The sequence below is a fragment of the Emydura macquarii genome, unplaced genomic scaffold (genome assembly GCF_026122565.2).
Source record: "Emydura macquarii macquarii isolate MOO-44397 ecotype Brisbane River unplaced genomic scaffold, CSIRO-AGI_Emac_v2 contig_2768, whole genome shotgun sequence".
In the NCBI taxonomy this organism is placed as follows: Eukaryota; Metazoa; Chordata; order Testudines; family Chelidae; genus Emydura; species Emydura macquarii.
Genome location: NW_027132905.1, coordinates 13,675,340 through 13,697,562, shown reverse-complemented (window position 1 = coordinate 13,697,562; position 22,223 = coordinate 13,675,340). Strand labels below are relative to the sequence as shown.

Here is a 22,223-nt window from a genome sequence, read left to right as displayed (position 1 = left end):
AGTATAGAGGCACTCTCCTGTTTGGGTGACAGACAAGACTGGGAACTTGCGGATGCGGATTTGAAGCTGTACTTTGTGACTGGCCTTTGTTGGTACAATAGCTAAAATCGTCCTGGACTTCAGAAAACTGTGGAGCTGGATCTGAATCTGTCTGAACTATGCAACTTAGGTCCATCTTTACTCCATCTAGGCCAGCTAACTACAGTATTTGACCGGCATATCTGGTCTGAGTATGAAGGGTGCAGTTTAAGATGCAGGAAAGAAGTTGATCCTGTGAGTCCTGTAGCCTGATCCATAGACAATGTATTAATTATACTGATTACTTAAGAATTCCCAGTTATCACTTTTAGGGTTGACAAGTTCTTATCCCAAGATCAGGCCCAGTATTATTCAAATTATTAGATATTTTGGAATGCCGATGGGCACAGCTGCAACACTATAGGAATTCTCATATATTTACAAATAGTTTATAGTCACAAACACTCCAACTTGGTAAGGTAGATAGAGGTACTACAGAATTTACATCTGAATATCCATATACTCTGCACCATTCCTTGCAGAACAATGTCCCATACCTGAATTGCTCCCAGTGGCACTTTTGACAAGAATTAAACAAGTGGCTCTTCCTGCTCCATGTTTTAAAAACACTATTTAACAATACAGTTTAGCTACTGCTAACCGTTGATTAAATGTAGGACCTTTACCAATTATAAAATAAGATGGTGCTATATGTGTATACTGTACGCAGAACTTATGCCGTACTGTACCCATTGCTACTCATGGTATGGATGTAGTCACCCTGGAATTATTGATCAGAGGACAATCCTTTTCCCAGGTTACTAAAGATGACATGATTACATCCACTAGCTCATAGCTGAGGGTCGCCCTGTCTCCTGATATGCCCTTTACAATATATCTCTTTTGGATACATATTGTTATGTTTTTGAGTGTGAGCGTGTATGTGTATGTAAACTGACATCATCTGTTCAGGTACTAAACTGTCCATGTTTTGATTATTAGTATTCCCCAAGTTCTGTATACTGCCATCAGAGGATAAGATCATATTGCTTTGAAGATGATAGCAGTGCACCAAAGGGTATCCTTGCACTGGGCTGCTGCCATTGGCTCCAGACCACAGTTACTACAGTGTTTCTTAGCTTCCTTCCAATGGTACACACACTGGAACTTGGGAGTTTTCATTTAATTGGTCAGGTGCCTCCTCAAACCAACTGTCAGGACATCAAGGCTCTGCAGAAGAGAAACAATGTTGTCAGCTACATAATGACCCTTTTCTGGTACAACATTGTGGGGCTTGATGTTATGGGCATTTACCAGCTTTTAATTTGGTAACTTAATTCCTTTCACTAGTCCCAAAAAAACCCCCCAGAATGACATAAATTCTACAAGGGCAAAATTCAAAACAAATAGTTAACAAGACTTCATCCCAGTACAGACATATGCACCTCTCTCCCTTGTTGGGATGAGTCTATTGATGATTATCCTAACACCACGTTACTTCAGATGGAACTTGATTTTACATTTTCATTGAGTTGATTGTTTAACACTGTAGTAGGGTTATATTAATACAGTCCTCATAACACTATATATTAAACAGCTCAGCAGCTCTCCTAGGTGCAGCTGTGTTGTCACAGGAACAATATAGACACCATCTGATCACTTTAACTCAAAGTGAATCTATTCTTGTCATGCACAGGTGCAAATGTGCATAGGTGAAACATTTTAAGTTTGGATTCAGATCCCATTCTAACTGATCTATGGCTTTTACTGCAACACCTTACAAAGGGGAGTTGCAGGAAAGCAGGCTTCAAACCAACAGAAGCATGAATAATCTGTTCACCTTATTCCTCTTGAGAGAAAGATGCAATATCACTGCTTCCCAGTGCTGCTCAGAAGATGGATCCAGTGACAGCCTGCTTGCCAAACTGATGTTATAAAAAGACAAAGTGCAGTTCATGATTGAGATGACAGGAAACCCCAGTGACAGACATGATACAGTTTGAAAAGGAGAACCAGTACATATGTACGTACACACGTGTGCACCCTTCCTCCTCCCACAGCACTTTGTTAGTCATTTTCCATGTTCCCCATAGAAGTAAAATGATACTTGGTTGCCCTTATATCCCTGCTGCAGTACCACTGAAGATATTTACAACTAAATTAGTGTTCTCTGCCTTGCAGCCTGTATTTTTCTCCTGCTTCATCCTTCAATTATGCCTCTGTTTTTTAATATTGCATTCACTTGACCATGATGCAAAAAAGGCCACAGTGTGACTTCCATGGAACCACCTGGAAGGAATGATAAGAGGGATAAAGTCTGTATTTTAAAAGAGAGGGTGAAATTCATTCCTGGTATAACACCGCTGATGCCAGCAATACAGCTGGAGGTGGAGTTACGCTGGGGATGAATTTGGCCCAAAGGTACGGAGACATATGTGAATGGACATTTAGCCAGTTGTGTGTCTTCCTTGTGCCTCAGTCAGCCCATCTGGAAAACTGGCTTTTAAAAAACAAGAGAAAATCAAATGGTGTATTTCAATGGTGCTTCCTGGTGTAAATAAATGACACATGCATGCAGATTGACATGCACAAAGCTACTCATGCTCTCAAGATGTGAATGTACTCTCCTGGGGGCAGGAGAGAGACATCATTTTGTTTTAAAAGCCCCTTATTGTCCTAGCAGATCCAGAGCAAAAACATACCTTTGTTTCAAACATTCTGTCTCATGCCTTTGTGTTTCATTCTGCTTTTCAGGCAACTTACCTGTTTGGACCACAGCTCAAAATTGATATTTGTTCTAGCTTTAGGGTAAGTGCACCAGGTTCTCTTTGCTTTATTTCAACAGTAAAAAGAGTTCATGATGCTCTGACACATGCAGATGCAAACATTTAAAAATAGCCATGCACCCACCTGCTCTTCCTCATGACCCTTGAGAAAATCAGGATGGTTGGATTAATCTGAGAATTCCTGACCCTGCTTTGCTAACTGACAGCAGGCAGGTTCATAATTCATTTAGGATCTCTTAATTTGGTTTTGAAAATTCTGTCAAGAAGATTCAAAACAAGAGAAAGCAAGAGACCCAGCTGTACAATAGCTAATTTTGTGTTGCAACGTAATTTAGATAAATTGCTCCTGTGGGTTCCTAATAAAAGCAAATGTTGGCTTATGTCAAAATTAGTGCATGATTCTGATAAGAGGAGCAGCTTTTTTTAGTTTTACATTAACCTAATTCAGTCTTACATCGTTATATTGAAATTAGAAGATACAAATAGGATTCATGCTGGTTATTCATTTGCTTCAAAACATGCCAGAAACAGCTAGTCTTCTTTGCCTAGTAGGTGGGATAAATCAGTTGCTAAAAGGCAAGTTATTTGTCATGTTTCAAGTACCACTTATCACATGGCATATTAGTTAACTGGTGTGGGAGCATTAATTAAAGGAGATGGCTCAAAACAAATAGCTAACATGGCAGAAAGGTCACAAATGCATGGAGCAAGGACTTGGCACAGACACAAGATGAGTGACTATGTTCCACAACTGAACCTGGTAAGTTTTGTTTGCTGTTCATTTTAGAATCCTATTATCAGCAGTTCACAGGTATCCAGGCAGCTCCATGGCATTTCTGAAAATGTTTGTCAGAGTTGAATTTCTAGCCTCATGTGTTCTCATCAGAAGTGAGTGGGCTATTAGCTATTCACTAGCATTTGTTTTAAAAGTTTGTCCCCTATGCAGGGAGAAGAAACAAACCCTCATAGGTGAAATGACCAGTCACTTGCCATAAACAATGAATAATCAAAGTAAACCATTTTCAGACAACTCACTGGTCCTAATTGGCCTGAATTTGTTGTCCTAGCAATCCTATTGCAAAAGCCATTTATCTCAAGGTGATTAGGGCCAGGTCGAGGTCATGTTCCCAGGGCTGGGTTTTCTTGTTTTTCTTGACTTTCTGAGTAGCTGAGTCTATCTAGTATTATTTAACACCAGTGCCTGGCAGAGTTAATGTTACCTCATTCACAGAATTTAAAGCCAGAAGGGACCATTAATAACAGCACAACACAGACCATAGACTTTCACCCAGATACTTTCACCCAGTTATCCCTTGTCTGAGCATATAATATTTATCTGCTCATTTAGACTAGATATATGGCCCCTTTGTACTATTGGGGATGCTATTGTGTGTTCTGGCCGAGGATCTGGCCATGCACACGTGTGTGTACCTATGCACACTCATCATTATGGAGGCGAGAGAACACTACATTAAAATGAATTTCACTGTCAGCACTTGACTGGTTCATGTACTGTTGCCTGCCGAGGGGAAATGTTTCCCATTTTATTGGTATCTCTCATCAATTCATTTACATTTCAAAACAAGAGGAGGAAAAAGGTATGATGTTCTCTTGCTGCAGGAATAAACCTTTTGCTTTTGTCCCTTTTGATAAACCTGTGCACTACTATTTACCTCCAGCTATGCTGGAAAAGGAGGAAAATAAAACTCTCCTCTCTAACTTTTCAAGGAAATACTCCACTGGCAAAAAATAGCATTAATCTCAGCATTAATCTGCAGAAAACAGATATGCCTTGATTCCAGAAAGGAGACAATTTAAACTAGAATAGAACAGTGTGTGTCAACAGTTTAACAGCTGTGAAGAAGGAAAAAAAAACACCCCAGAAAAGATGAGAAAATAGCTGATATTAAAGTGATGGAATAATCTCTTATCCCATAATAAAACCCTGCCTAGCTTAAAGCAGTTCTCTTCACCCAATATCTGTCAAATACTATCAAGAGTGTATGGTGACATTATGAAGTCTCCAGATATATTTTGATGTCATTTAGTTGATTTGTGCCATTTGATAAATTGCATGTTTGTAAAAACAATACTCTTGATGGTGTTTTTCTACTTCTTTGTGAGTGTCAAAGTTCTGCACTAGAAACAATAATAATAATTCATATAACCTATCACTCCACAACATCATATCACTGTCTTATTAAAAAACTCTCTTTATTTTTCAGCATACTTAATGTTTCTGTAAAAGATATTGATGTGTTGCTTGAAGCTACATAAGCTGTAAATTCAGGTAGCTATCTTCATAAATGGTAAAGAAAATTAAATGGCAGACAAAGTGAAGGCACAGGGTTTGATTCTCTCATACTAAATTTAACACTAGTATAAGTCTTGTAATGTTAATGGAAATGATTACTCCTGATTTACGCTGGTGTGAGACATTCGAGTGATAGCCATGTTAGTCTGCATACAGCAAAAACAACACGAGTCCTGTAGCACCTTAAAAACTAACAAATTTCTACGGGCATAAGCTTTTGTGGGCTGCAACCCACTTTGTCAGATGCGTGGGTTGCAACCCACGGAAGCTTATGCCCACAGAAACTTGTTAGTCTTTAAGGTGCTACAGGACTTGTGTTGTTTTTACTGGTGTGAGAGCAGAATCAGGTCCAGGATTTTGAGACAAAGCTAGCACAGATGGAGGTTGTACAAGTTTCCACTGACAGCTGAGCCCCAATACCACAATCCAGAACATACTCTGATTCTTCCAGTCCTATCTCCCTTGTAAAACTCTACCAGCACACTTCAATCTGAACCTGCATCATTCCCTGTTAGTTATTTCTTGGACTTCCCTTGAGGTGGGAGACAATTAGTTGTACAGAATTGTGTGTTTAGTTTATGAGGCTAATAAATATTTGCTAGTGACTGAGACAATTCCATAAAACTCATCGCCCATTGGGACCTAAAGCAAGATTTGAACCTAGGTTGCCAGACTTGAATATGTAGTTGTATAATGTGCAATCAATTGGACTAATAGAGGAGAGACAGGGTTAAGAGTTCAGCAGCATGTACTAATTAATCTTAGAATTAGAGATACAGAAGTATTGCCTCTGAGCCCTTAACCTCCAAAATGCACTTGAGCCAGTGACTTTTATAATGTCTTAAATAACATGATGTTTGACTGCTGTGGAGCCTTGTAGTCCTGTGTATTGCAAACATAGAGTAAAATCATATAATCTTTGCAGCAAGGAACACTTACATTATCAAAATAGCAATGTCTTTATGTTACATATTTCAGGACATGTTTGAAGTTTTTGTTCACATTTCAGATTTGTTTCAAGCGCTGGTTTTTCACTGATAAGCCATTCATTTAAAAGTATTTATTGTGAAGCAATAGTAACTTTCCCTTTATTGAGTATCTATTTCAAAATCATTTAATCTTTCAAGCAGAATATGTATTGTGAAGTTTTATGTAGCCTGGCATAACTTCTTTGTAAAGGTACAGAAGACATGCTATATCATCTACCAAACAAGAATGCTTTTCTATAAATAACATTTCATTTTAAAGATTAAATATTTCTAGTCCATGTTGCTTGGGTATCTACATGACTGTTTCTTTGAAATTGCTATGATGGTTATTAATCAGTTTGTTAGAGCAACTCAAACTATAAAGCTATTCCCCATCATACTGATGATAACAACAGACACTTTCCCTGGTGGTGCATGAAGGCTAAACAGGGCCTGGATCCCCAATGTTTTAAGAACCTTTGGACAAACACTTCTTCCCAGACTCTCCACTTCTAAGTCCTTGAACCATGTTTGGAATTATGTTCTTCAAACTGAGCATCCCTCACTGAGGCTTGCTAGTCTGGTGCTCCTTATAGATTCAGTGCTCCATATAGAATCCCTTTGACCATGGGAAGCAGACCAAAAATGGTCCCATCTTAGGATCCAACCCTGAAAGCTTTCTCTCACGTGAGCAGTCTTTATTCATGTGAGTACGTGTATTGAGCCCTTCATCTGCTTAGTTATTCTGTTAGTGATAGCAAGTTATAGTTATTATTTGTATCTCTGTAGCAACTAGGAGCCGTAGTCATGAAGCAGGAACCCCATTGTACTAGGCATGGTACAAACACAGAACAAACTGATGGTCTTTGCCCTAAAGAACTTACAAGCTATGTGTGAGACAAGAGACAACACATGGATACAGACATGCTGATTGTTTCCTTGGATTCCCCTAATGAGACAGTATTGGTCAGCATGTAGGCAGCGGTCTCAGCACACCAGGTGCCTAGCTGTTGTTAACTTTTGTTGTAGGCACCATGGCAAAGGAGAATTTGTAGAAGCGGGTTTGAAGGTGGATAATGCATTAGTGTCGCAGATGTTTATGAGGAGCTCCTTCCAAGTGTCCTACTCCTTCCAAGTAGCAGCCTGGAAGAAACCATAACTGTGCTTGTTTAAAATTTAACAAATGAGTAACAGAGGTCAGTATCATGGGCTGACTGAAGGTGGGAGTCAACATCTTAACAGTGAATGAGATCGGATGGTGATAGATCATGGAAGGCCCTGAAAGTAAAGACCAGTAGCTTATGTTCGATGAGAAAGTAGGATGTGTCAGTGGAGGGCAAAGATAATGGTGATATGAAGAGCTGGGTGGATAATGGATATCTTTTTTTGGTTCATCCGTATTTCAGAAAAAATGGGGGGGAGGGGAATTTTTAGTCAAGCTAAACATTTTGTTCAACCCACAATGAAACATTTTGTTTAGATTTTGAGCATTTTCTTTTCATTTTCCTTTAAAAATTTCCTTTAATTTTACTTTTAAAAATAAGTCATTTTGAATGGAAAAATCAAAATGTATTTTGAAAATGTCACATTTTGGTGTTTTGTGGGTTTTTTTGGAATTTTGGAATTATATATGTATTAAAAACTACATACAGATGTGAATATTTGTTTGTGTATACAGCACATTGCTGCTTGTCCATCTGCCTGTCATGTTCAGAGTTCAGTGTGATTAATGGACATTGAACTAGTCTGTTTCTGTTATGATAATTCCTATGTTCTTATAATAGCATCTGCAGTTGTCACTAGCTGAAATAAAAATTAAAATTGCTATCAATCATCATGCTTCAGGGCATGAGCTGATCACCAGCTAGAGTCTGGGAATATTTCCTCCTCTTGGTATACTTTTGCACAGTTGGTCAAATACATTATGGGATTTTTTCATCGCTTTCTTCTAAAGCATGTGGTATAGGCCACCATAAAAAATATAGGAGATGGATGGACCATTGAGGCTTAGCTATATTCCCAACAACACTATCTCTGTGAATCAAGCTGGGTCTCTAAAAGACTTGAGAAGAAATAGTCAGAAGTTTCTTCTCCGTAGTTGGCTCTGTATCTGGTGATGACTAGTAGCTGGGAATTAAAGGTGACTTCACTAACTAATGGAGTCTTTTATTTGGAGGCTGGGGACAGAACCTGGCATAATGAGTTGCATTTTGTATAATAATACAGCCAATACTCCAGCAGGCATCCCTGTGGTCCATGTGCAGCATGTATGCCCACTGGCACACAAGGGAGCCCCCTTTAACTGAAACAGTAGGAGCTGCACTAAATGTGTAATTTTCTCATCTAGAAGTTGCAGCATTAGGATATGGTGCTTTTTGCAACCTGAAACCAGTTCTGTTATTTTCACAATATTTTCTCAGACTAGCGGTGAGTCTGAAAATGTCAAAATCATTATAGAATGTTGTCTGAGAATGCCCTCACAAGGTGTTAGCTCAAGTGTGAGTGTTTATTGTTTATAAAAACAGGGGGGTGTTCTATTTAAAGGGCCAACTTCTCCTGGCTTGCATCTCATGCAATCTAAATTGGCTTCACTCTGTATCCCATGGAAGAATGTGGGCCATTGCCTGTCTTATCTTATGGTGTTTTTCTTTTTCTTTTTCTTTTGAGACTGATGTGTAATTCATTACACAGAAGTCAACAGACAGACCAATATACCCTACATATATTTCAAGAAATGACCAGTAAGCCATGTTATAGTGGGAAATCATATACAGAGTTTACCCTGGAAATATAGTAGTATAATCCAGGGGTTCAGCGCATTTGCTGAACATTTATGCTTGGGAAACATGCAGGCTATGTTTCCCTTGGTTTGTCAGTTGACTGAAATATTGCCAGCACTGAACTCTGGACAGGTGTCACAACTCTTACACATCACAGGACCCAAACAAACTAATCTCCCATTCAGTTCTGTCAGCTAAGGTTCTTGCTGGAGTTTGATTCTTCCTGACTCGCACTTGTTTATTGCTGAGTGTTCAGACTCTTGATAACATGAATGCTGTCTCTGTCCACAGGATTTTCCTGATATTTCGTCTGCTGTCCCCTTCTGCCTGCATGTATTGTCCTGAGTACATCGATCTCCTTGCCCACAGAACTATAATTCTTCTCCTTAGATGGACTCTGAGGTTCTCCAGCTTAATTTTGAATCCATCAGCGTTCAAAGGAGAGGGAGAGCATGCACAAGTAACTTTTCATATCCCAAGCAAGATTGTTTTCATTTGCATTTCCTTGCAGGCATTGGCAACTATTAGACATTCTGAAACTGATACAAGCTCAAAGCATATATCAGCCATCATTATCAAAGTCAATAGTGGTCAAATACTTTAAGAAGCACAACTAAGGTAGTTGATTAGGTCCATCTATATGGTAAATTGCTAATTCTAAACCTCTTCAGCATTATCACCAACTCTACCTCACTCTTAGTCTACATTAAATCTATATAACTTGCAAACTGTGGCAGTTTAAATCTATCTATTTGAGGGTTATGTATTGTGCCCATTAAGGCCACTTTAACAGGTGAGATTAATGAAACAGTTGAGTTCTACTACAAATGCATAGCCTCTACTGTTATACCAGCTCTTTAGAAATAGCTTATTCTGACACACTAGTCCCAGAGCACCAACCTCTTGCTGTGAGTTTATAGCTGCAGCTAAGCCTCGTTTGGGAAGCACAGATTAAGAAGTACATCTTAATGAACGTTAACATGCCATTATTTGGGGGAGTGAATGGTTCAGAGGGTTAATGATGGATTACAGAATCGTTTATCTTTCAGCCACCAGAGAATCTGGCATGGATCAGTACTGACCAAAATCATTACCATCTGACAGCTGTTCCACAGCCTTTGAGAAATGAGTTTGTGGCCTAAATGCAGTTCCTAGTAGACAGGTATCTAGATAACACAAAGTACCATCATAATCATTCAGCTCAGTGCCCTTATTGACAATCTTATCAATGTCTCAGCTTTCACTGACATAATGAAACCAGAAGTAACTCCACTGGTGTCAGTGGGATTATACTAGTGTAAAATCATGTTAGAAGTCTTCCAGTCCTCTGCGTTAAAAGCTATCCACCACCCTGACTAACTTCCTGCTGGTAAAAATAATGGAGACATAATAAATGAAAGAGCCTTTATCTCCTAGTCATATTTTTGGAGACAGAAAATATCTCAGCATTACTTCTCTACTTAGCTTTTCTTGCTGCCTATAAACTTTTTCTTCTAGATACTTTTTTTTTGCCTAAGGACACAAATAGATCAGTGTTCATCTCAAACCCTGCCTATCAGTTTTCTCTAGTTTCTTATGCAATCATTTAAACACATCCCTGCTCATGCAGCACAATGTTCTGGTTTGTTTTAAAAACAAAACAAAATTATATTTTATTATAAAATCACACAATTTAACATTTCTGTTGGACAGCATGTCTGATTATATGTAACTGAACTATATCAATCATGTATATTAAATACTAACTTTAATAAAAAGGTTCCTTCCTAGGCAGCTAGTGACTAATTTTCAACAAACCATCAATTTTGGTTGGGATCTTAAGAGCATCAGTTGAACAGTGCTCCATAGTTGAGACCACATAAAGTAAAGAATAAGTCAATCATTTCAACAGTTTAAATGAATAGAATAGGCACTGTATTGTAATTTAATTGGAGTATTTGAATTTGCATTTTTCCAATCCAAAAAAAGGAAGAGGACAGAGTGAAAAGCCTAGGAATGATACATTGGATAATATTTTTAGGGCTGCATCAGCTAGCTAGTCATCTGTCCAAACCTACAGCCTTTCCTCCCTCCAGCAAACCATAATGTCAGCATTTCTAGTGCCAACTTTTTTTAAAGGTTTGGTTGTATCCTTACCACTGTTGGCCTGTAGGGGTTTGGAAGGGCAGAATAAACTAGCCTGTCTTGCCAGTGACTATGCCACCATGTTACTGAATCAGCTGTCAGCTGTCAGCTGTTTCATGGAAGGATAACCTGAAGATATTAAATGGAAATGAACAAAACTCATCTAGTTGACTTGGGTCTTCCTCAGTGAGGTCTTTACACATGCCCTCGCCCCAGAGATAAAGCTATTTTTCTTGTAGGCTGGGATGAGAGAGAGAGATTGTTGTTGCTACTTCTCAATTATAGGAAGGTATTTAAAGAGTGATGAGGTCATAAAGGACTTAAGTACATAGAAAAGAGAAATGTAGAAAACAGACAGCCCAAAAGACATTTTGGTTAGGCTAAGAGAAAATTACATTCTAGCTTTCAGTATGATATGGTAGCATCATGACCAGAGGCTGCATAAACAGAGGTATAATGTCATAGAGCAGGTAGATAGTAGTCCCTCACTCTGTGGGCCTTGTGACATCACCTCTAGCAGATGTATTCAGCACCTCAGTCCCAGAAAGATGGAGATAATTCAAGGAGCAACAAAAAGGGATTGAAAGTCTGTTGGGATTTATGAGGAAAGTCTGAATGAATTAAATATGCATGGCTTGGTTAAATGATGACTTAAGATGAAGTAGAACTTTTTACAAGGATTTGAAGGTTGGAAATATCAAGGCTGGGAAGAGTTATTTTGCAGATATAAAAAGCATAACTAAAAATAATAGGATGAAATTAAGAAAAGGTCAATTTTCATAGATCAGTTAGGCTGTTTGATCACATTAAATTGGAAAATAAAATTTAACTAATTAAACTAAAATGTTCTTATCATTATATAGTACTTTTCATTTTCGAGGATTCCCAAAACTTTTTAAATACACTGTCTTCTGTGGAGAGGCTGGCAGCTCTAGGGTGGAACATAGTGAATATTTCACAGCACACAGCAACATTACACAAGAATTCAGACCAGGAAGTGAAGGCTAATACCCTATCCAGTTGCAACAGAATTCTAGCAAATGTAGGTGACTGTTGATGCAACTGCCTCAATGTATTTACAAGGTCATAGCTCTGTGATACAAGCACTTTGTAGTTTTATGAATTGAAAATGTAACCAATGAATTTGTAAGGAGTATTAATTTTGAAGTTCCCATTAACTTCATTGTTCTGCCTTCATTAATGTTCACCCCACATCAGTCCTGAAGGGGTTAAGGTGGCACAGATGTGGCCAATTGACTTTATAGGCTGTGCTTAGGGGAGAGTCTGGCTTGATGGAAAATTACTAATGGCTGATGAAGTCCCGTTGGGGAAGAAGCTGGCTAAGAGACAAATCCAGAAAAGTTTGCAGCAGGAAGGAGTTGCAGTGGGGAAGCTAGCAGGTACTCGGAGTTTAGAGCAGGGAAAAGATGAAACCCAGAGATTGTGAGAACACATGCATGAAAGAGTCCTGGATTCCTGGCCCTGAGGGTAGGCTTTACCCAGAAGGGTGGAGGAGAGAGCCTGTGAGAGGTGGAGTAGGAAGCAGCCCAGGGAAAGAACTGAGGCTAGAAGATGGAGATATGCAGACCTTATCTGCTGATTGTAGAGTCCCAGGCCTGGAACCTGGAGTAGTGAGGTGGGCCTGGATTCCTTTACCAGCCTGTGGGAAGTGTCACAGGATTGTTGGATATGACAACTGGGCATATAGTACAGAGGGAGTTTGGCACCTCTGAAGGGGGAGCAATATAGGCTACATTTGCATAGCAATTAAACACCCATGCTGACTTGGGTCAGCTGATCCAGGAGTGTGGGGCTGGACCTGGCCCTGTGGGGCTGAAATTTTCTGTGTAGACATTTGGGCTCAGGCTGGAGCCTGAGCTCTGTGACTTTGCCCAGGAAGGTCCCAGCATCCAGACTCCAGCCCAAACCCAAATGTCTACAGAGCAATCTTTAGTTCTGCAGCCCAAATCCCCTGAGCACAAGTCAGCTGACCCAGACCAACCATGGCCGTGCCATGGGTCTTTTATTCCACTGTAGACCCATAATGACCTAGGAGATGGGCTGAGTCATGAAGAGAGAGCACCCCAAGTCAGGGAGAGAAAGAGTCCAGAGGGTGACTGAACAACAGAAAGGATGCCAAATTGGATGAGAGCTGATTCCCCAGACATAGCTATGAGGAGGCACCCTGGTGGTGAATGATCCCCATGACACAGCCATGGAAATGAGGCGTCTAAATTCTCATTCTTCCACCTGTGATGTCCGGTCCGAACTCTCTTCTTGGTTCTGTTTTTGGTAGCACTTTAAACAGCTTATTGTCATTGTTAATAGATCATTTTTGTGGTTGTTCAAGATGGATGTTTTTTCCTTCACAGTTCAGTACACAGTTAAGTACTATTTGTCAGTTGTTTGGTGTGTTTGGGTTTTTTTTGTTTTCCTATCAGTAGTTTTCTAGTGTTAGTAGTGCCTCATTATTCTAAACTTCTTGCTATTACTATTTTACTTGCCAGTGACTGGCTGGGTTGGATGGTTTAGATGAAATCTTCTTTCATTCTTTCCATTCCAGATATTTTCACTCTAATTTCTTAGACATTATTAATATCACTATTTTGTATGTTTGTTTATTATTGATATTAAGCTCAGACTCTGACTCTAGCCAAGATCAGGTTCCTGTTGTACGAGGTGCTGTACAAACTGAGGTAGACATAGTGCCTGCCCCGAAGAGTTTACATTCTAGTCACCCTATTTTGTAGATTGGAGAAACATTTAGAATAAATCTGAGAAAGGCAATAAGCCATTTGAGTTAAGATAGACAATGCCATATCATTTGGCTACTCAAGACTCTGATGTAAGCAGGCTATGACATTAGGAAAATATTAAACTGGTAGCAAACTTGGGCTTGAGAATCTGCAGTTCACTTACAGTATCATCTTAGCGAAAAGGTTACTTTCCAATTACCTTAATTCACTTTTGTAAAACACTTTTTATGCTTGATTTGTTTATGGACCTCAACAAGAGCACTGCAAGTAGAAGAAAATTCTGTTTGTTGTTAGCCCTGAGTGTTGACTCTGAGTTCGGCCATATCATCTAACGTGCCTTTCAGCTAAAATGGATTGAATCTGAGTCCTTTCTGAATTATTCTTTAACACAAAATTAAATTTAACACTGGGAAGGGGGACAGTAGCATTTTTCTAGTGATTGGAGCACAGGAATGGAAATCATGAAACCTGAGATCTAGCCCTGGCTCTCCATCACTTGCTGTATTCTTGGGCCAATCAGTTAATCTCATTGGGTTAATCTCATTTCATTGCTTTGCACCCAATATAATTTACACCTGTGCAAAATGCTTCAAAAATCAGTATTCACGGCTTGTTTGCACCAGTAATAGCATTTTGCACCTATGTTGCAGAGAGGTAAAGAGTTGCACAACGTGTAAGGTACAAGAGAACAAGCAACTCTCTGCCTCCTTTTCCCAATCTGTTAAATTAAGATGATCCACCTTTGTAAATTTCGGTAATTTGTAAATTGCACAACTCTGATCTTCAAATTAAGTGTATTTAAGTGCAAAATGGAAATTAGATCCACATACTTAGATAAGAAAATATGATATAAACCTTAAGACATTCACTATAGTCTCCTTAAGAAGAACCATGCTAGATTTTTATGAAAAGTAAGGTTATCTAGTATATTACTAGATTAAAACATAGCTAGCTTCAGGGACTGCATGGCTTACAGGATTGGTAATGGGATATAGAACCTCTTAAATAAAAGGTCCAAATTAATTCTTTGTGTACCTCTGGCGGACACACATTTTAATTGCACTAGGAGTTAATTTGGGTCCATGCTGCTGGGTAAAATGCAGTGGATTTTTTTTTTTTTTTTTTTGGTGACTGGCAGCTGATTTATTTACCTGTTTAGCCATCTCATAACCAATGTCCAGCAGTCTCTCCATTTCCAAATGAGCAGCTATCCACATCACTATTTATACTAATAAGCATCCTTGCTGGCAGTATCATCAGAGCCCAAGGATTGAATGGAAACAATGGATTTGATCTAATGTCCACTGAAGTCAATGGAAGTCTTTCCTGTTCAAGTCCAGTAGGAACAACCCTCTTACACTTAGAGATTGTCGCTCCAGATGGACTCAAGGCATGTTGGCAGGGCACTATGGGGAAACAGCCACTACTATATTCTGTGCCGTATTCATTTTAAGGATAATAGATTCTCTGGTGACTAATTCATCTAAGCCAACACCTTCAATAAACTAAGCTCCGTTTTAAAAAACGGGGAAAAAAAATCTAATTTTAAAATGGTGCCTTCCTAACAATGACATTTCTTCCTTTTTCCTTTAAAAATGAACCCTTTGTTCCATTGTTCTTCATTTAAATAGATGTCAGCAGCTAACTTTTTGCTCTTATGTTTTGATGCTGTTTTCCTGAACTCTCTCTATAAGCAGCACTGGACAGAGACAATGAATCCTTACATGCCCAGAGTATATCTGACAGCCTCTTTGCCAGTAAAGAAGCTATTTAAATAAGAAACTTGTGCAAGGGGTGAATTAGTTGCCCCATGTGATGGCAATTGGAAACTGATGAATTTTGCATGGGCAAACAGGAGACCTTTCTGCTTTCCATTCAAATTACTTTCCTGTCAGATGTTCAACTACAGTGACAGGGTCCCAAGTCCCCAAAGATCTCTGTCTTTGCCTTAGAAGATTAAAGGGTGGCATCTACGTTCAGCATGATTATCCTCATTATCTCAGGGAGATTTTATACTTCAGAAGTCAAAGTCATAATAACCCTGCACACAGCAATTATTTGCAAATTGCCTTAATGTATTTTCCAAAAGCACTTTTTGCACTTGGTAATTTGTTTATTTGCTAAAACCATTAGTGCACTAAAATGACATTTCCATGAACCAATATGAAGCCATTTGGAACACAGTAACTTACTATGGATCTTGACACTCCCCTCCCCCCACAACCCCAATACCCAGACACATTTCACATTAAAATACATTTTCCTCTTGGTTATGTATTTACTGACCTGAAAACTAAGTAGCTGTGATATTACAGCTTGAATTAATTTAACATTTTCTGTGAATGTGCACTTGCCTTTTAAAAAAAAAAAAAAATTAACCTGGCCTCTGTTTAAGCCCCTTTTTGTGTTTGCTTTCTGTCAGTGTTCTAGGAACTGACTTTACTGATGGAACTATTTGTGGAAACACTATGTTTTAAACAAATAAGTGAATGTTCTCACAAAGAAATCGTTGAACTTCTCAACGTGAGCATTTTCACTGGAAACATGATTCTGAGAACCTAATGAAACTAATCAAGGAACAAAAACAATATTGTCAGGAATTGGAATAGGGTAGTATTCCTTTGAATAGTATGGAAGCCCTCCATTGGGTCATCTTGTCTTGCAGAAACCACCATATCCTTACAGAGCTACTGTGTGTGTGTGTTTTATATATTTATGTACCTAGGCCTTGTATGCTTGTATATAGCTAGAATATATAACTATTTGGAGCTCAATTGTCTGTGTGAGTCTTTACTTTTGATACAAAGAATATGAAAGAGTCAATATGGCCTGTGTGTTCCATCAAAATTAACCACCAAAGCTTCTGAAATACTCTTAACTAATTGACCTACGTTAATGTATAGACCATGAATTATTTGCAAATAATTTTGAATAATAAATTCAAGAGAACTGTAAATGGCTCACAATTTTTTAACAGAAAAGGAGGCTCAATTCACTGAATAAATTTTCTATACATTATTCACTCATCTCTAATCTACAGTATACTGAGAAGCTTGTGCAAATGTAAAAGCTGGTCCGTAGCCTTCATGTGGAAACATCATTATCTAACGTTGATAGGAGAGAAATGAGTCCTCAAAGGGTATTTGAATGATTTTAGTCTGCTTAAGACTTACACAGATTTCACTTTTAAAGCATTTCCCAAATACTAACTCCTAACCACCTTGTGAAGTAAGGAAGTCTTATTTCCATTACACAAATGGGGAAACAAACAGAGGGTAGATTTTGGCCAGTCTTGCATGCCTGCAAGGACTTACTTCCCTTGCCTGCTACCCACATCACAGGCAGCAATAGGGAGTCAATAGGGGGAAGCAGCTGTCCCAGGGGGAAGCAGCTGTCCCAGAGCTGATGCTCTTCCTCCTACACAGGTGCATAGGACTTGGCAGAGAGGCTCTGCCTCCAATAGCAGTGAGTCAGGGAATGTAGGGTGCACCATAGATAGAACTGGAGCAAGGTACGTCATTCCACTCCTGCTCCCCTGAGCGGGGGCCAGACTAGACTTTGAGTCACCATCTGCTTCCTGATCTGCTCCTAAGGCAGCGCAGCTAGGATCTGCCTCATCTACGAGTCTTGCAGCAAGCCCTGAATTTAGCCCACAGCCAAGTGAAGAGATTTTGCCTAAGGCCACAGATTGCCACTCTGGCAGAGTGGCAATCTAGACCTTGAAGTTTTGAGATTCCAGGCTGTGCTTAGAACATGAGATTGCACTTCTCTCCTTTGGAGGATCTCCCTTACCTTCATGAATTTTTCATGCTGCGATTAAAAAGCAAAACAACCTAAAGCTAATTTTATGTCTTGCTAAACAAAACGCAGAACAGCAGATGAAACAAGAAAATCAACCCACAAACTCATTTGACAAGGTCACGCCTAGTATAAGGGAGTTATTTTTCAAGAGCCAGATAAATTGCTTCAGATTCACGGTCTTTCAGTGCCATAGAAGACTGCTGTGATGGTAAAACATTTTTATGCAAGGATTGACCTTGCCTCACAGGGTCCTATCATTACCAGAAGAAATGGACACTGCTGTCCAACTGATGCATTTGTTTTATAAATAGCTCTAGCTTCTTAATAATAAAAAAGGCTCTGTCCTGTTAATGGTAGGGCAAGTAAACATCAAGTACATTTCTTTATTTTAACTTTTGCAGATTTCTATCAGTGTGTAGATGCTTACAGAGAAAAGCTTATAAAATGTCCATTTTGTATGACTTATGTCTATGAATCTGAAACCACAAAATCCTGGCTGTTACTGAACAAGACCAGTTGACTGTAAGTCCTTAACTATCAACAGAACCTTCTTTGATTTGGTCAGGCCAGGTGCCTCAGCAGAGGGTCCTTGGGTGTAGCTGTGGGACAGCTTATAACAAGCTACATGCTGTTAATGAAGCTTTAACTAGAATCACGTGACAAGGGTTTATGTACTGTACCAGTCCTCTTTGTAAATTTTAGTGTCCCACCTAAGGCTGTGGGCTACATCCCCTCAATGCTCTTTACATCCCCAAACATTTACAGTGCCTGGCTACGTGCACAGCTATCGAAAACAAATCTGTAAGCCCCTACCCAAAGAACTCCCCACCTAAAGGAAGAGATGGATGTAGTACAGTAACTGTAAGCACAGAATTATAGTTGGATGTCATTGCTGGTATGTTCCATTTAACATGAAATCCTCTGCTCAGTTTTGGTTTTTTGTTTGTTTGTTTTTTTTTTAAAGGGATTTTTTCCCCCCCTGTGGTTAAAGTTTAACAAAGCAAAACAAAACTGCAAATGTTAACATGAACCATAGTGTAGGTCTTTGGGTCAAATACAAAGGGAGAAGTGGTCAGTCACAGCCTACTTCTCCCTCCAGAACAACTCTTCCCAGAACATAGTGCAGGCAGTAAGCTTACAGTTGTAATGACCAAAGTCAATCACTTGGTGCTCTAACAGCAACAGTAAAGCTCATGCATATTTTCATACTTATGTTAGTAAAATGGCAATTCATTTAGTACAGATGGCCTGACTTATTGAGAAGCACCCTACACTCTGCTATGAATTTCAGCAAGACAGGGAGGCCTGTTAGGAGGGGGAAGGGTGTTTTTCACAGGTTCGGTTTGATTTGATTCACTATTTTCAGTGCTGCTGTATTATTTTGGGGCTGCTTCAAACCCTAACTTGGATTCAGTCTTGCCCCATTCCTTTCAAATGACACCAGAATAAATAAATTAGAATAAATGTCTTTTCCAAACATGCCCAAAGCCATACAATGATCTGTTGACTGATTTTATTTATATACAAATCTAAGTCTTCATCTCTATGTTCAGGAGGTTAAATTACAAGCAGCACTGGCACCAGAGTACACAGAGTTCTACAGAGGTAGTGTCACTTTATTTTATTATACAATGCAATTCACGCAATTAAGTTTTCTAGTTTTAATTTATTTGCATGGAAAAGATGGTGCAGCATAAATCGTGTAGGTTGTTATTTGCATTGCAAAGGTTGTTTTTAATTTTGTATAGGAAATAAATTTGCAGACTAGGGAGTTTGGAAGGTATTTATTTTTAGTGATCAGTGAATCTCAAAAGGCGATGAATGAGGATCAGTTCAGCTGGGAAAAACACCCCAAAGTTTAGGTGCTTAGCAAAAACTTATCCAAAGCTTCGTAGGAATCTTTTGGTAGCACCATCCATTAGTAAACTGTCTTTCACCAACTGTTTTCCTCCACCACCAAATGTCATTGATATGTGCCCCTCCCTTATTTATTCTGTTGAATCATATTTTTTGGGGTAGATATTTGGCACCCTCCTTTCCCAACTCTTGTTTTCAAGGGCTGGTCTAGCAGCTTCTCCACTAACCTGAGGTTGATTGCCTTTAGGTGATGCCTAGAAGAAATGGCTAGTTTTCCCATAATCCAGCCAGCCATCCCAAAGATTGCCTGATCCTTTCCCAGCTACTGTGCAGCAGGGACTCAGCAATGACACTTACATAGCGGACCCTCATTTAATGGCGTCAGATTATACCTGGGCTAATAAATACCAGAATGATATGAGAATTCCTCTTCCCCTCCCATGAAAATTCCTAACTGCATGAGGAAGAGATTGAGGGAAGAAGGTTCTCAGATTCTTCGTGCTTTTTCCTGCCCCAGGCTACATTATGGGGTGTAGGTTATGCCAAAGCCCCAGGTTACCTTTACAATGTTGAGCTCTCAGATCAGCAGGCCCAGTGGAAGATACTAGAACCAGCCACTGCAGAGCAGCAGTGGATTGTTGGGCTGCATTTGGAGCGATCCAGTACTGTGGAGACAGCAGGTTACCTAACCTTTCCCTCTGAAGATAATGGGACTTAGGTTGGTATCATAGAAATGTAGAGCTGGAAGGAACTTGAGGAGCCATCATATCCAGCCTCCTGTACTAAAGCTGGACCAAGTAACCCTAGAACATCCCTGTTCTTAAAAACCTCCAGTGATGGGAATTTCACAACCTCCCTTGGAAGCCTCTTCCAGAGCTTAACTACCCCTTAGAGTTTCATAGCTGTGTTCTTCACAGATATACCAAAGTATGTTACTGGGAAACGAGTAACACTTATAACTCACTGTTACTTTGAAGTTGGCGAAGGTTGGTAGAAACAAATTTGTCACTGTTTGAGGGCCTGTCTGAATAAGATGGGGGATTTCAGTCCACTTCTGAGAGAAAAGTTGTTCACAATGCATTTTTAAAAAAAAACCTAACCAAAAACAAAATTAGCCCATAATAATTTGTCCCTTTTGTTAACTGTCTGAGCTGAGATTGTGGACAAAGATTGAATGAGCTAGAGTGTGAACTACCCTTTCATTCCTGTAGGTCGACCATCCAGGACAATGAAGACTAACTATGCCATATCCTGGCCTCTGAAACACCTGCTTTGTGCTGCTTAACTGGCCTGGCATGGGGGTACACAAGTGGCATAGATCCTAGGGAGCCATTGAAGCATGGCATAACTGAGACTTTTCTAAGTTGCCAGCCCCAGGCAGTGGGAGGTATCAGTAGAGTGCAAACCTGACTTAAAGCCACTTCTGTCACACACACCCCAGCCAAGCAAGCTCTGATTTGGCAGAGGTTGTAGCCCTTTGGCAAGGGGATAGTGGAAGCCTTGCACTGTTCCCCTCTGCACTGTATTTGTTCTGGGGGTAAAATGAGAACTTTTAGCGGTTGTCTACACCAATTAAATACCCTCAGCTGGCTGAGGTCAGCTGACTTGGGCTTGGTCTGCAAGGCTGTAAAGTTGCTGTGTAGACATTCAGGCCTGGGCTCTGGGACCCTGTGACAGGGAGGGTCTAAGAGCTGGGCTCCAGTCTGACCCTGAACATCTACACATCAATTTACAGCCCTACAAGTCAAAGTCAGCTGACATGGACCTGCTGTGGGTGTGTTTGCTGTGTAGATATACCTTTACTCTCCCAACCTGTCAGTCTCAACACTTTTCAGAAACAGGATAATCTGAGACAAGGTTTCAGCACTATAGTCTTAAAGCTATTTGGGAGTCAAAAAAAAAAAAAAAAATCAGCTATCGTACTAAGCAATTAAGGCTTTAGGAAGGGATTAAGGCTTTAGGAAGCTGCTAATGATTTTTTGAGAGTTTTTTATTATACCTACTGAGTGAGACAACATGGGAACTTACTGTTAGACTTGAACCAAAGCTAAGAGGTGAAATTCTGCCCTCAGTTATGCTGCTGTAACTCCAATGATGTCACCTTGTATTTATAGCAGTGTATGATATGGCCGCCCTTTCCGGCCGGGTCGCTGCGGCCCTTCCTCAGGTCCAGCCTCCGGGGGAGGCCACAGAGCCTTCCTGAATGGGGAACAGTTAGCCCTCTTGTGCGGGTCTTAGCCCGGCCCTCAGGCAGGGCGGGCGGGCGGGCAGTGGCTCCGCTATCCGTAGTGGTACAGAGGAGTAGGCTCTCCTGAGGTGGCTAGGTGAGGGGAACGCAGGCCCATCCATCTCCATTGTATCCCAGCCCAGGGCCCTAGCAGTGACAAAGATGTTGCCACTGAGTCGGCGGGGCTCCCGCCGCAACAGGCCGACTGGGTCTTGCCCCTGTCTCAGCCACAGCTATGGCCACAGCTGGGCCAATTCCTCCACGTATCCCCAAGTGCCTGTCTCGTCAGGGTCCTCAGGCTCGCTGGGGTACTCGGTCTGGGGTAGGCCCATCAGTCCCTCCTCATCCACAAGTAGCAAGATAGGGAACTCCTCTGCAAGGGGCAGCTCCTCCAGGTCACAGGGCTCATGGGATGGCTCAGCCTCAGGCAGCTCATCCAGGTCCTGTCCTGCCTCTGGGAGCTCAGCATCAGGCAGCTCCTCCAGGTCCCGTCCAGCCTCAGGGGGTATCTCCCATTCAAGTTGCTCAGGGGTCTCGGTCCAGTCCCGGGGTTCTGGTAGCCCAGTCCAGTCACTGTGGCCTGGTCCAGCTA

General features: G+C 40.3%; 1 long non-coding RNA gene across 2 annotated transcripts in view; it reads left to right on the top strand.

The window, feature by feature from the left end:
- Positions 1–3,366: 3,366 nt before the first annotated feature.
- The window catches only part of LOC137165523 (uncharacterized), an 82,585-nt gene continuing 63,728 nt past the window's right edge, over positions 3,367–22,223 (top strand). For both annotated transcript variants that reach the window (XR_010923402.1, XR_010923403.1), the window contains exon 1: positions 3,367–3,564. This is a non-coding gene — a long non-coding RNA (uncharacterized lncRNA). The remainder of the gene's footprint in view (positions 3,565–22,223) is intronic.